We start from the raw sequence: 14,914 nt of genomic DNA on the forward strand, positions 1-14,914 counted from the left end.
TTGGCTGGCATCACTGACTCAATAGACATGAGTTTGAGCAAACTCTGAGAGCTAGTGAAGGACAGGGAAGCCTGGTGCGCTGCAGTCCATGGGGTCACCAAGAGTCGGACATGACTGAAAGACTGAAAAACAAAGGCCTCTAAGGACTAGTGACATCCCAGTTCGTTCGTTCGGGGCAGCTAGCTGAGTGTCACTGCTGATCAGGCTGCCCCCTGAGGCTATGCAGACAAGCCCACCTGCTTTGTAGTGGAGGCAGCAAGATTGCTGGCGCTCAAAACATGTCTTCAAAACATCCCATTTGGGGACTTCCTTGGCGATCCAGTGGTTAAGACTCTGTGTTTCCAATGCAAGGGGCACAGGTTCAATCCCTGGTCAGGGGAACTAAGATCTCACATGCCGTACAGCATGGCCAATAAATAAATAAGTCTTGGTAATTCCCTGGTGGTCCAGTGATTAGGATTTGGTGCTTTGCTGTGTGCCTAGGTCAAAACACACACACACGCAAAGTTAAAAGAAAAAAACCCTGAATCTAAAAAAAAATTAATGCTGTTCAGTTTCAGCCTTGGCACTGGTGAGCCTTGGGCCTCTTCTTTGTGTCCTGCCACAAGATTTGCCCTGTTGTCCTTCCCTGGACTCCCTTGGACTCCACTAGTGGCTGTGCATAGCCTGGGCCTTTGAGCTAGGATGGATCCTGCAAGCGTGTGTGTAGCACCATCAGGTGCCTTGGAGCAGCTGGGCCCAAGCGCCACAACTCTTGAGCCTGTGCTCTAGAGGCTGGGAGCTGCAACTGCTGAAGCTCTTGTGCCCTATAGCCTCTGCTCCCCAACGAGAGAAGCCACAGCAATAAGAAGCCTGCACACTGCAGCTAGAGAGTAGCCCCTACTCACCGCAGCTAGAGAGTAGCCCCCACTCACCACAGCTAGGGAAAAGCCTACCCAGCAATGAAGATCAAGTACAGCCAAAAAGAAATGAATAAAATTATTTTTACAATTCTTAAAATGTGCAAATCAGAGGATAAGTCATTTCAAGTTCCGCCCCCTTCCCCACCCTTGCCCTCTCTTAAGAGTGGGAAAGCCTCCCAGGACGAGGACTCCTATCTCAGTCCTTGTAAGTAATCTCCAGTTTCCACTTGCTTGTGGAAACTGGCTGACTCCCTTTGACAAACAACTTTCTATAATAGAAAGTCCTTCCTTATCCTGAGCCCCGAAACTGCTTTGCTGGAGTTGGCCCTTTGGCTCTCTGTTCCACTCTGCAGATCACAGCCTCCCTGACTCCCTCCAGCCCCCTCTTTGGGCTTCTCTAGGCTGAAAGTGACTCTGAGCTATTTTCTCTAGAGTCCTAGCCGTGGAAGAGTCTTCCTCTTTCTGTCTGCTCACCTCCTTCCACTTCAGGGCTTCAACAGATATTATTAGGAGGCATGTTTCTGACAATTTTGTTGGAACTGAGGAATCCATAACTTGGAAGAACACGTCTTTGGCAAAAGAACTGCTTTTGTGGGACTGTTAGTTTAACTAGCCTCTCTCTGCCAGATGTTCCATTCATCACACATCTGGGTCCCTGGAGCTACTTTCAGCTGTGTTTTTTGTTTTGATTTTTGTTTTACTCCCCAGCTCTTTCACTCTCTCCCTTTACTTCTCTAAATATTAATGGGAGAATCAAAAGCTGCCTTTCATTTCATAGATGTGGGCTCTGAGGCTGGACCTTTGCACCTGAACTTCCCGGGAAGCCTCACACCGCTGCCTCTGACGACCTGCTCTCCCTGGGCCTGCTGACTCTCCCGAGCTGGGTGCTCAGGCTGTCTGAACCTCACAAGGGCTGGTGCTAACACAGCCGGACCAGGGCATTCCTGTCTTGCATGTCTCGTCCTTGGGAGGGGAGGCACGGGTCTGGTTGCTGGCTTCACTCCACTTCCTCTTTGCCCTTTACAGCACAACTGCATCCTCCCCAAGGGGCCCTCACTCACTCCCTCCTGCCTGCTGGCCCCTGGCCAGGCTGGTGGTCGGATGCGGATGCTATCAGTTCAATAACTAAACCGCTAGTCCTCTTCTTTCCCTCTTCTGCATGGTCCCTCTTTCCCCAGGATAGGGCTCCCGGGACCTCCTGCCACCAGCTGCAGTCCATGTAACAACTGGAGACTTCCACCCTGAAGGTAATCCCAGTGCCTTTCTGCTTAAGATTTTTCCTTGTGGAAATGTTTCCCTTTATCAAGTGGCAGTTGCTATCTGGATATACTGTCCTAAGCCCACCTGGAAAGAATTTTGTGGTGTCTTTCCTGGGAGTCTGTGTGGATAGCTAGAGCCTCACTGACTTCCCCCGAGAGAGCCAGCAACAGGGCCTGGTAGCCTTGAAAACTCTTGGAGGGCAGAGGACCCAGGACAGGGTATCCTGCACATTTGCCCTGGGCACTAATGACCACTCTCTCAGGCTTTGGATGGCAGAACTCAGGTGGCCCGATCTTGATTTCAGGAAACCACTCCTTTCTACTGTCCCTAAAAGGACCACAGTGTCATGAACTTTGCCAGTCCTGGTGTGCTGCAAAAAAGCATCGAAATGCTGCTGCTTCTGCATTGAATATAAATTGCATTCACTGGTTGGAGCCAGTGGATACTTTCTGTAAATAGAGACTTCAGCCTTAAGGCTAAAACTGCCTGTGAGTAATTCTGAGCTTCCTTGAGAACCCATATCCTGCTGGAGGGAGTGGGGACCCGGACAGACTTAGTCTGAGTGAGGAGGCCCAGCTAAGCGAAGAGCAGGGAGACCATGAAGCAAAATTCAGGTGAATTAAATAGTTAATTGTAGAAAAATGAACCCATGAGAAAATTAGTTTTAAAACAAGGAGGTGACGATTTATTTGCTTTTGCAGTGGGGAGGATTTTCTTTAAACCAAAAAGAAGAAATCCTAAAGAAAAAAAAAAAAGGTTTGACTACATACAGTGTAAAATATGTTCAATAAAAACAAAACAACAAGACAAGAAAACACACTACAGGTTTAGAAGAAAAAATTTTGCAACATATTGAACAAGAGCTTTTTAAAATTACTAAGAAAAAGGTGAATGGTCCAGTTTTAAAAAGAGAAAGGACCTAAAGAAAGAACCACAGAAGAAATACTCAGGGCTGATATGTACAGAGCAAAGATATTTTACATCTGCAGAAAGCACTCAAAGCAATAACAAGAGACTGTTTTTCTATTATTCTGTTGGCAATACCCAGCATTGATGAGGGTGGTGGAAAATTGGGCACTCACACCCTGATGTTGGTTTTATAAGTCAGCATAACATTCCTGGAAGATAGTAGTTGGTACCGCACTTCAAAATTTTAAGTGTATATTCCCTTTGGCACTGTAGTACTATTTTAAAGAATTTAACCTAAGAAGATAGTCTAACAAGTAACAGAAGATATATAAATATAAATATCTTTCATCCCAGTATTAATTATAATACTGAAAAGTTATAAGCCCTTATAATGTCTACCAGTAACTCTGATACATTCCTACGATGCTATTGTAGAGAATCATCTAAAATGATGATATAAATGTATAAAACCTTTAAGGCATGGAGAAATACCCATGACATATTGGTGAGTGTGGGAAAGCAACTTACAAAAGAACGTATATTGTGTGAGACGACTTAGGTTAAAGTACACAAATGTATATACAGCATATGATACTACATTACATAATAACATGTACATACTAACCTCTGTATTTTATACCTGTAGATATCTATATTTTTGAATGAGATCACATATTTGATTAGATGAATCATAGTAAATGTTTTGTGAATGCTAACTATTAGGAGATGAGTATAAATAGGGAGCTAGATCTGCAAGTATATTTTATTTCAAGCTAACAAATTTGGATTTTTACCCTGTGGCCATGGGGAGGCAGTAGAACTCAGTTCAATGAACATTTATGGAGTGTCTATTACAGAAATGCCAAAGTTGAAAAAGGCTTTTTCATAGAGAATATTGCTGAAGATGTTGAGGTCTGTATCAAGGGAAAGTCAGCCAACTGGGCTTCAGGATAGATAGTACTGGGGACTCCACCAAGGTCTGGAGCAGCCCTCAGCCTGGTTCATCTAGAAACCTGATTTTGGAACACAGGGCAAGCGGGTCTGAATCTAGCACTGACTCACAGTCACTAAAGATCTGATGTCTAGAATTAGGATGCTCCTGAATGAGATCAAACCAGTCAACCCTAAAGGAAATCAATCCTGAATATCCATTGCTGAAGCTGAAGCTACAATACTTTGGCCACCTAATGTGAAGAGCCAACTCATTGGAAAAGATCCTGATGCTAGGAAAGATTGAAGGCAAAAGGAGAAGGTGGTGACAGAGGATGAGATGGTTAGATAGCATCACTGACTCAATGAATTTGAATTTGAGCAAACTCCAAGAGATAGTGAAAGACAGAGGAGCCTGGTGTGCTGCAGTCCATGGGGTCACAAAGAGTTGGACATGACTTAGCGACTGAACGACAACAATGAATAGGTGACTACATACCTGTAACAGCCTAATCCTGCTGTATGGCCTCCTCTACATCAATCTAAACTTAGAGCCTCGAACTCTGCCTGTGCCGGCACCCCCTAGAGATGGACTGCTGAAAAATCTCAGCCATCGCAAGAGATGGTGTAAAGGGAAATCTTCCCAGTGGATGATGCATCTGGTTGCCCATTTCTCTGTAGACAAGAAGTACAGGTATACGTAGACTCATGGGCAATGACTAACAATTTTGGGTAGATGGTCAGGGATTTGAAATAAAAGGATTGGAAGATGGTCACAAGAGGACTTTGGGAAGAAATATGAAGACTGACCTCTCAGAATGCTCACAGAGTGTGAAGATATTTGTATCAGTTTTCTATTGCCACATAACAAACCATCCCCAAACTTAGTGCCTTAAAACAATAATCAGTTCATTTCCTCATGATTCTGTGGCTCAGCTTCATTGGGCTCTTAGGTTCTGATAACTCAGAAACTTTCTGTGATATTGTAATTTATAGGAAATATATATTTGATCTTCATCCATGGTTCCTAGCTCACAGCTCCACAAACTCTAGAATTTCCTAGGCAACTAGAGCAATTGTAGCATCTTTTGTGAAACTATTTGGTATCTTGCCTTCAGTTCCTGGAGGGAAAAAAATGCTTCAGGGCCATACAGATGAAAGATGAAGTGGACATCATGTTATCATAATGATAACATTCACAACCGGTATATTAATAAGGTGACTTTTGGGAATCCTCGGAGGAAAAAATGACTGGAGGCTGAACCAGTCACCAATGGCCAATGATTTGATCCACGGTGCTGATGTAATGAAGCCTCCGTGAAACCCCAAAAGGGTGGGGTTCAGAGAACTCACAAGTTAGGGAACTAGAATGCTTCCATGTGCCTACATGGCAGGCCCCAAACTCCACGAGGACAGAAGTTCCATTGTTCAGGACCTTGCCCTATGAATCTCTTCAAATGGCTATATCTCTTAAAGTAAACTGGTAATCTCATGAGCAAACTGGTTTCTTGAGTTCTTGTGAGCCACTCTAGCAAATCAATCAAGCCCAAGGAGGGGGTTGTGGGAACCTCTGATTTATAGCCAGTTAGAAAATTAGAGATACCAAGGGAACATTTCATGCAAAGATGGGCTCGATAAAGGACAGAAATGGTCTGGACCTAACAGAAGCAGAAGATATTAAGAAGAGGTGGCAAGAATACACGGAAGAACTGTACAAAAAAGATCTTCACGACCCAGATAATCATGATGATGTGATCACTCATCTAGAGCCAGACATCTTGGAATGTGAAGTCAAGTGGGCCTTAGAAAGCAGCACTATGAACAAAGCTAGTGAAGGTGATGGAATTCCAGTGGAGCTGTTTCAAATCCTGAAAGATGATGCTGTGAAAGTACTGCACTCAATATGCCAGCAAGTTTGGAAAACTCAGCAGTGGCCACAGGACTGGAAAAGGTCAGTTTTCATTCCAATCCCAAAGAAAGACAATGCAAAAGAATGCTCCAACTACCACACAATTGCACTCATCTCACATGCTAGCAAAGTAATGCTCAAAATTCTCCAAGCCAGACTTCAGCAATACGTGAACCGTGAACTCCCTGATGTTTAAGCTGGTTTTAGAAAAGGCAGAGGAACCAGAGATCAAATTGCCAACATCCGCTGGATCATGGAAAAAGCAAGAGAGTTCCAGTAAAACATCTATTTCTGCTTTCTTGACTATGCCAAAGCCTTTGACTGTGTGGATCACAATCAACTGTGGAAAATTCTGAAAGAGATGGGAATACCAGACCACCTGACCTGCCTCTTGAGAAATCTGTAGGCAGGTCAGGAAGCAACAGTTAGAACTGGACATGGAACAACAGACTGGTTCCAAATAGGAAAAGGAGTCCATCAAGGCTGTATATTGTCACCCTGCTTATTTAACTTATATGCAGAGTACATCACAAGAAACGCTGGACTGGAAGAAACACAAGCTGGAATCAAGATTGCCAGGAGAAATATCAATAATCTCAGATATGCAGATGACACCACCCTTATGGCAGAAAGTGAAGAGGAACTAAAAAGCCTCTTGATGAAAATGAAAGAGGAGAGTGAGAAAGTTGGCCTAAAGCTCAACATTCAGAAAACGAAGATCATGGCATCTGGTCCCATCACTTCATGGGAAATAGATGGGGAAACAGTAGAAACAGTGTCAGACTTTATTTTTTGGGGCTCCAAAATCACTGCAGATGGTGACTGCAGCCATGAAATTAAAAGACGCTTACTCCTTGGAAGAAAAGTTATGACCAACGTAGATAGTATATTCAAAAGCAGAGACATTACTTTGCCGACTAAGGTCCGTCTAGTCAAGGCTATGGTTTTTCCTGTGGTCATGTATGGATGTGAGAGTTGGACTGTGAAGAAGGCTGAGTGCCGAAGAATTGATGCGTTTGAACTGTGGTGTTGGAGAAGACTCTTGAGAGTCCCTTGGACTGCAAGGAGATCCAACCAGTCCATTCTGAAGGAGATCGACCCTGGGATTTCTTTGGAAGGAATGATGCTAAAGCTGAAGCTCCAGTACTTTGGACACTCATGCGATGAGTTAACTCATTGGAAAAGATTCTGATGCTGGGAGGGATTGGGGGCAGGAGGAGAAGGGGACGACAGAGGATGAGATGGCTGGATGGCATCACAGACTCGATGGACATGAGTCTGAGTGAACTCTGGGAGTTGGTGATGGACAGGGAGGCCTGGTGTGCTGCGATTCATGGGGTTGCAAAGAGTCGGACATGACTGAGTGACTGAACTGAACTGAGTCAGAAGCAAGTAACAATCTGGGCTTTTGATGGTGGCTGAAGTTGGGGGACATTCCTGTGAGACTGATCCCTTAACCTGTGGGATTCGATGCTATTTCTGGATAGACAGGATCAGAACTGTGTTGTACTGTAGGACACCTGGATGGTGTTGGAGAAATGCCAGTTGGTGTGCAAAAAACCACACCCCTTCCCGCACAATTAATTGGTGATGAGAACCTTTACTTTCCTTTGTCCCTTCAGCTTTGGGAACCAGAACTGCTTCCTTCCATCATTACATGTTTCCTCAGGGTCATTAGGTCCTTACTCTGCCTGAGAAATGATGTAATATTATTTGAAGATAGACTCTGAATAATTATCGTAATACTGGAAACCTTAAGGCAAACACAAGATGGTTAGATAGCATCGCCGACTGAATGGACATGAATCTGAGCAGGCTCCGGGAGACAGGGAAGGGCAGGGGAGCCTGGCGTGCTGCAGTCCACAGGGTTGCAAAGAGTCGGGCATGACTTAGCAGCTGAACAGCAACAACAAGGCAACCATTAACATTTTTAAAATGTCTGATGGTTTAACCTACTGTACTGGCTTGTTTGCAGCAACTTAGAACCATTCCCTGTTTCTTCTATACCCTCCCCTCTATCCCAGGGTCTGGCTACTTATGAGAACTACATTTCCCAGCATTCCTTGCCTGAAGGGTTGATAGGCTTAACTTATGAGAGGTATAGTTGATCTATTACTCTCAAGGGTTATGCCCTATAAAGTCACTGAGAACACTTAAGTTAGTGAATACTGAACCACTGTTCCTAAGGGAAACACAGAGTTAGGTTCTTTTTGAGTCACTGGTCACAATATTTTTGCCAACCAGTCAATACATATCCTTGTTTTATGTGTCTTTCTGTTTAAAGACACTTTATATGATAAATACTGGTGATCTGTTCACAGGAAAGACAAGACCAGCAGGACTGTATCTCATGCCTGAGCCAAGTTCATCTAACACATCACTTTCTCAGTAAGGCACATCACAGCCTTCCTGTGCTTAGAACCCTGGACAGCACTTCAGCACTATTCCTGGGGGCTACTCTAAACAGCAAAACCACCACGAAAGAGTACCAAAAATGTGAAAAACGTGGCACTAAATAGACTGTGAAAGGGACAGTTGTTTACAGTGTGAGAGCTAAACAAGAAGGCAGTGTTACCTCGTTTGACCTCTGCCCAGACACATATTGGGTGACTCAGATTTTTGCCCATCTGCAAATGACCTTGAAAGTGCTAAGAGTGTTGATTCTCGATTGCAAATAAATTTTAGTAATAGTCTAATTCACAAATATGAAAACCATGAATAATGAGGATTGAGTGTATGTTCATTTCAGCACAGCCACTCCTTTTACCATCTTCCAGGGCAACTCAGGTATTTCCACTTTGCTGAGAATTGGTCACTTCCGCCCGCCCCCACCTCTCCCCCAGGCTTCTAAGAACCATTCCAGTAGCTTGGGTCCTTGTTAGGGCATTAAATCCCATGTCCTGAGAAAATATCCCCAAGTCAATAAATTCTTGTTTATCTGGTCTTACATTCCAGCTTCCTTGATCAAGCACTCTCAAAATTCAACCCTAGGAGGTATTCTCCTGGCTCCTACCCGTACATGTTGGCTAATTCTTGCATCCTTTAGGCATATCATCTATTTCTTCCCTTATCAGGCCCTGGGCATCAACAGACAGATTATGTTGGAATTTAACTCTGGTTATCAGCCTGGCCATGTGGAGAGGAGTTTGGGACAACACTTCAGGCAGGAGCAGTTGTTGTCTTCAGGGAAGGGCTTCTGTAGAACCAGTAAGCACAGTGGTAGCTCCAGTCCTTACTAAGGAAAAGGGGCCTGAACTGCATGTTGAAGAGTCAATATCCTCAGAAACATCCATCCACATGTCTACACTCCATTACTCAGAGTCCCAGGTTTTCCCCACCAGGGCTCTGACCTTCACCAAGCAGACTTGCCTTGGCTGAGCATTCAGACATCTCTGGAGCTCTGGACTAACAATCCAGTTTTCGGCCTACCATTCAATGTGTCTTTCCTTTCTCTTCCTTAGGTGATCAGAGCCTCTTTGTAAGCTACCTCCAGAACACTTTGGCTCTCACTCTCACTCTTAACCATTATCTTAATATCTTCTGACAGAAGTAGAAGATATTAAGAAGACGTAGCAAGAATACACAGAATAATTGTACAAAAAAAATCTTCAGGACCCAGATAATCACGAGGGTGTGATCACTCACCTAGAGCCAGACATCCTGGAATGTGAAGTCAAGTGGGCCTTAGGAAGCATCACTATGAACAAAGATAGTGGAGGTGATGGAATTCCAGTGGAGCTGTTTCAAATCCTGAAAGATGATGCTGTGAAAGTGCTGCACTCAGTATGCCAGCAAATTTGGAAAACTCAGCAGTATCCACAGGACTGGAAAAGGTCAGTTTTCATTCCAATCCCTAAGAAAGGCAATGTCAAAGAATGCTCGAACTACCACACAATTGCACTCATCTCACACGCTAGTAAAGTAATGCTCAAAACTCTCCAAGCCAGGCTTCAGCAATATGTGAACTGTGATCTTCCAGATGTTCAAGTTGGTTTCAGAAAAGGCAGAGGAACCAGAGATCAAATTGCCAACATCCACTGGATCATTGAGAAAGCAAGAGAGTTCCAGAAAAACATCTATTTCTGCTTTCTTGACTATGCCAAAGCCTTTGACTGTGTGGATCACAACACCCTGTGGAAAATTCTGAAGGAGATGGGAATACCAGACCACCTGACCTGCCTCTTGAGAAATCTGTATGCAGTTCAGGAAGCCACAGTTAGAACTGGACATGGAACAACAGACTAGTTCCAAACAGAGAAAGGAGTATGTCAAGGCTGTATATTGTCACCCTGCTTATTTAACTTCTATGCAGAGTACATCATGAAAAACACTGGGCTGGATGAAGCACAAGCTGGAATCAAGATGGCCAGGAGAAATGTCAATAATCGCAGATATGCAGATGACACCACACTTATGGCAGAAAGTGAAGAATTAAAGAGCCTCTTGATGAAAGTGAAAGAGGAAAGTGAGAAAGTTGGCTTAAAGCTCAACATTCAGAAACTAAGATCATGGCATCTGGTCCAATCACTTCATGGCAAATAGAAGGGGAAAGTGTCAGACTTTATTTTTTGGGGCTCCAAAATCACTGCAAATGGTGATTGCAGCCATGAAATTAAAAGATGCTTACTCTTGGGAAGGAAAGTTATGACCAACCTAGATAGCATATTGAAAAGCAGAGACATTACTTTGCCAACAAAGGTCCGTCTAGTCACAGCTATGGTTTTTCCAGCAGTCACGTATGGATGTGAGAGTTGGACTTTGAAGATAGCTGAGCGCTGAAGAATTGATGCTTTTGAACTGTGGTGTTGGAGAAGACTCTTGAGAGTCCCTTGGACTGCAAGGAGATCCAACCATTCCTTTCTAAAGGAGATCAGTCTCGGGTGTTCTTTGAAAGGAATGATGCTAAAGCTGAAACTCCAATACTTTGGCCACCTCATGCGAAGAGTTAACTCATTGGAAAAGACTCTGATGCTGGGAGGGACTGGGGGCAAGTGGAGAAGTGGACGACAGAGGATGAGATGGCTGGATGGCATCACAGACTCGATGGACATGAGTTTGAGTGAACTCCGGGAGTTGGTGATGGACAGGGAGGCCTGGTGTGCTGCAATTCATGGGGTTGCAAAGAGTCGGACACGACTGAGCAACTGAACTGAACTGAACATAATCACAAGCACTGAAAAATCTTTGCCTTATTCTACTGATTGCAAGTAAGTCAGGTTCTGCATACATTCAGGGAAGAGGATCTCACAAGCCGATAGACTTGTGAGGTGAGGATTATGGGGGCCACCCTGCTGCTGCTGCTAAGTCGCTTCAGTAGTGTCCAACTCCGTGCGACCCCATAGATGGCAGCCCACCAGGTTCCTCCATCCATGGGATCTTCCAGGCAAGAGTACTGGAGTGGGGTGCCATTGCCTTCTCCGGGGGGCCACCCTAGAGTCTGTTTATACAACTTCCTTGTTGATCAGCAGCTCTAATGAAAACATCTGCTTGAACTGTCCCAAAACTTCACTCTGCATGACATACAAGCCTATGCGGAGGCAGCTGGCCTGGCCTTGGTGATTTTTCCAGCCCTCCTTTCCTCCCCTAGCTCAAAAGTTCCTTCCCCTTCATTGAGAGCCCGCTTATTCCACCAGCACATCACACTTTCACTGTAGGTGATCTGAATCCCAGCAGATGCAGTCAGGATCTTGTCTACATCCTGTTACATGGTGTTTTAGCATGACAGCGACATGACTGACCAGAGTTTCGGATAACTTGTCATAATAGCTTTACTATTATAGATAAATTCATATACTATATAATTCATGCATATAAAGTATACAATGCAATGGCTTTTAGTATATTCACAGAGTTGTGCAATCACTAATTTTAGTATATTTTCATTATCTCAAAAATAAAGTCCACCTGCCTTAGCCATTACCCTCAATTCTTGCACCATCCCCCACCAAGCCACAAATCTGTTCTCTCACTATATAGATTTGCCTATTCTGAACATTTTATATAAATGGAATCATATGTGATCTGCTTTTTTGACTTTGCATGGCTTCAAGGTTCATCCATGTTAATTGATGTATCAGTATTTCATTTCTTTTTATATTCTGTTGTATGGATATACCACATTTTATTTATCCATTCATCAGTTAATGGACACTGGGTTATTTCTACTTTTGGGATATTATGAATATTTGTGTACCAGTTTTTTACATGGACATATGCTTTCAATTTTCTTGGGTATATACATAGGAATCGTTGGGTCATATGGTAACCCTGCGTTTACCTTTTAAGGTACTGTTTTATAAAGCGGTTGCATCATTTTATAGTTCCACAAGCAGTGTTTGAGGGTTCCAGTTTCTCCACCTCCTCACCAGCCCTTGTTATTGTCCATCTCATTTGTTATAGGCATCCTCATGTGTGTGCATGAGGTTATTGTGGTTTTGATTTACATTTTTCTGATGGCTAATTATATTGAGCATCTTTCCACATGCTTATTGGCATTTGGATTCAGATCCTTTTCTCATTTTAAAATTGGGTTTACAATAACTTTTTGATATATTACAAAAGAATATATGTTAATTGAAGAAAACTTAGAAGCTATGCATAACCATTTTGAAAATAAGAGATGCCATTTAGAAAGTATATATTATGCATACTGTGCTGAACTTCCATGCTTGCCCTGAGTCACACAGGTAGAAATAACAACAGCTAATGTTTACTGAGCTACTGTTAGGTACTAGGGCTTCTTCCACGTGTCATCTCATTTAATCTTCCCAGCAGTCTTTCTGAAGAGGGTGCTATTTTCAGCACACTTATTTTCAAGAAAGAAACCGAGGCCCATAGACAGTTAAGTAAAGCGCTCATCTACACACAGCTTGCTGGTGGCAGAAGCAGAGTTTGGACTCAGGTAGTCAAAAGTTCCCAGCTTTTGCACTCAACCCCCACTCTGCATTTCTGAATAGAGAGGTTCTGAGCAGAATGAACCATTGCATTATATTGTCTCTTGTTCTCTTTCAGTAAAATAGCTAAGTAGCTTCTTTGATAATTATTCTTATCTTAATGCAAGATGGCAGAAATTTCCCTCGGAGATCCCTTAAGATTCAGAAATGCATTAATTTCCACTGACCCTGTTTCTCTTGTGTTCATTTGTTTCTCTCTTTTTCTTCTATCAGCTATGGGAAGACAGTAACAAGTCTTCCCATACTCTGATATTACTGCAGAATGAATTCGAAAGTTGTCAAAAATGACTTATACTACTTGTTTGTGCATCCAAGAATCATTCAGAGTAACGTAGGACATAGAGCCTCCATTCTGTGGGAGGCAGAACAGAGATTTTCTGTGGTTCTGACTTGCAGGGCTTCACAGAACTGGCTTCGGCCGCCTTTAGAACTTCTTATCTCGGGGGTCTTTGATCAAATGACTTAACCTTTCTGCTCACCTCATCGTGCTTGGCGCAGAGAAAGGGATCTGGGAGCCGAAAGAATTTCCCAGCTTTGTACTTGTATGGTCTTGGGCAAGTCTTTTTACCTCGAGAGGCCTAATTTTGCCCAGATATAAATGAAATGGGTTGGACCCGAGGCTGTCGAAGGTTTCTTCTGGCTTTGATGTTCTGTGTTCTGTGCCTACCTCCGAGTCGTAAAGAATGGGCATTCAGGTGATGTTTCTCACAAAGCCATTTTTTTGTGTTGAAAAACAAATGAATCTCAGGTAGGGATTTCAAGGGGAAACCGTATGAGGCCTGGAAGGATGTATGGGGAATAAGATGCACTGCTATTTCTAGGAAGAAGATGGGCGTGGCGGGGCGCTGATGGGGGTGTGCGGGCAGCGGAGCCTCCTTGCAGGCAGAGACCGCGTCTGAGGGCTTCTAGCGGAGGCCGAGGCCAGGGAGGACCTGGGTTGCAGCGGCTGCGCACTGGCGCGCCCAGCCGGCCGATTTGCGTGTCTCCGCCTCTGCGATGAGCTGATTGGGGAGAGAGGTCCGATTCCGCGCGCCGATTGGCTGAGCGGCCCGCCGCTCAGACTCCCCCCCTCCAGGAGCGGACGGTTCCTACTGCGGCTGGGCACCGGCTCTCCTCCCGCGTCGGCCCGCGCTCCAGCTGCGCCCGGCCCGGCCCTGGCCCGGCTCGGCCCGGCTCCAGCCTCCGAGCGAAGTCGCCGCTGCCGCCTGGGCCGTTCCCAGGGCCATGAGGAGGCGGCGGCAGCCGCTGCGGCCCGCGTCAAGGTGACCGGCCGGGACTGCGGCGGCGGCGGCGGCGACGGCGAGAGCGGGCGGTGAGAGGAGCGGCCGGCGGGGCGGGGCGGGACCCTGAGGGCCGGGCCGGAGAGAGCTGCAGGTGCGAGGGGCGGGCCCCCGAGGCTGGGGTGCCTGCCGCCGGGCCGGGGTGGGGCCTCGGGGCGGGAGGCGGGGCTGGGGGCTGGTGGTGGTGCGGTTGTTTCAGGAGGTCTGGGGGGCACCGGGGCCTGGCCGGGGGACTTTAGGTGCATGATGGGGATGGGGATTTTGGTCTGGGGGACGGCAGGTGTGTGTGTGAGGGGTGTGGAGGTGGGGCAAGGCCGCAGGTGCGGGGGGCGGGGCTGGAGGAGGCAGTTAGGAAGGGCTGAGGGGCTGCAGGTGCGGGGGGGCGGGGCCAGGTGGGAACCACAGGTTTGCCAGGGGGAGGGTCTGCGAGGTGAGGCCGAAGCGGCCGGACCGGCCGGGCCTTGAGGACACCACAGGTGCAAGGGGGCGGGGCCAGGGGAGACCTGCAGGGGGGGGGGGGGGCGGGGCCCCGAGTGGTTGCAGGTCCGGAAGCCGGGGCCCTAGGTGAGCAGAGGGTGAGTGAGGGGTCGCGGGGAGAAGGGAATGCTGCCTCCTGCTCTGCCGGGATTTTTTTTTTTTTTTTTGAGGGGAAGCAGGAGCTTTGGGCTCTCTGAGGATTCTGGAGGCTTCGAGGGTTGCCGCCGCTGGGCCGGAAGGGCCAGCTCGGCCTTGCCTGTGCTCCTCCTGAGTCGGACTTGGGTCTCAGCTGCC

The 14,914-nt window shown here is 45.9% G+C and overlaps 1 protein-coding gene across 3 annotated transcripts in view; it reads left to right on the forward strand.

Moving 5' to 3' along the window:
- Window positions 1-14,209: 14,209 nt before the first annotated feature.
- RALGPS1 (Ral GEF with PH domain and SH3 binding motif 1) overlaps window positions 14,210-14,914 on the forward strand; it is a 300,327-nt gene continuing 299,622 nt past the window's right edge. For all 3 annotated transcript variants that reach the window (XM_052647831.1, XM_052647832.1, XM_052647833.1), the window contains exon 1: window positions 14,210-14,237. The gene's annotated coding sequence lies outside the window, so the exon portion shown is untranslated. The remainder of the gene's footprint in view (window positions 14,238-14,914) is intronic.

The sequence above is a fragment of the Budorcas taxicolor genome, chromosome 11 (assembly GCF_023091745.1).
Source record: "Budorcas taxicolor isolate Tak-1 chromosome 11, Takin1.1, whole genome shotgun sequence".
Lineage (NCBI taxonomy): Eukaryota > Metazoa > Chordata > Mammalia > Artiodactyla > Bovidae > Budorcas > Budorcas taxicolor.